The sequence below is a fragment of the Hypomesus transpacificus genome, chromosome 24 (assembly GCF_021917145.1).
Source record: "Hypomesus transpacificus isolate Combined female chromosome 24, fHypTra1, whole genome shotgun sequence".
Taxonomy (NCBI): Eukaryota; Metazoa; Chordata; class Actinopteri; order Osmeriformes; family Osmeridae; genus Hypomesus; species Hypomesus transpacificus.
Window position 1 is genome coordinate 4964633 of NC_061083.1, and position 947 is coordinate 4965579.

Genomic DNA, 947 nt, shown 5'->3' on the forward strand with positions numbered 1-947 from the left:
TGGCCTGATATTTGTGTTGGTACAGAGTTCGAAAACATCTGTCAGAGGGTTTCATTACATGAAATAATATTATAAGGTAATCAATAATCAACATTATATTGTGATAAGTCATGACGCATGTCAGGCTCTTTGAAAACCGCTCTGCGCATCTCATGCTTGCCTTGCCTGTCCGATGCAGAGCAAGCGTGAAGCTTGCGCCCCTTTCTCCAACCCCTCTACCGACCGGAAGCGGGATGTGATGTAAAAAAAATACATTGAAAGTTTTTTCCTTGAGTGTGCAGTTACTCCGATGCATTGTGATAGACCGAGAAACTGTTCTTTTTACGATAATGATCCGGGAATTTTGATCGATCTGTTTCTTCGAAGACATCTCAGACGGACATAAGCTGTTGTCGAGAACTCGCAAAGGACAGAAACCAGGTAAATTGAAAATGTTGTCGGTGTTAAGAAAAAAGCCCAAAGTTACCAGCAACAGACAAAGTTACCCCATCGTTGTTTTTGTTGGCCTCTTTGTTGCAAATGAGGCTCGACGCCAGTAAATTTTACGCAGCGTTCTGTACGGAGACCTGTTACTTTTCTCTGATATCGATGGCAAGAATTGAGATGTAGGTTATGTCAATCACACTTGCTGTGTGTTTGAAGTCGTTATCTACTTCTTAGCAGGACAAACGTTATTTGAAATCACCCATTCTCCACTCCGTAAAATCTGTTTGCAACGGATATTGTTGTTGTATTTTTCGTAAACCATCTCCCTTTATGTAGTAGTTGAAATCTCAAGACTAACGAGCATCAAAACTGTTTCGAATACCGCCTGCGGGCATTGGGAACATAAAGTATTCTTAGTGGTAAAACGGCAAAGGCCACGGGGACTGAAGAACATCTGTAATGTCCTATCATACAGTATAATGTTCCCCAAGCATTGCGCAGGAAGCACGCTCCAATCATGT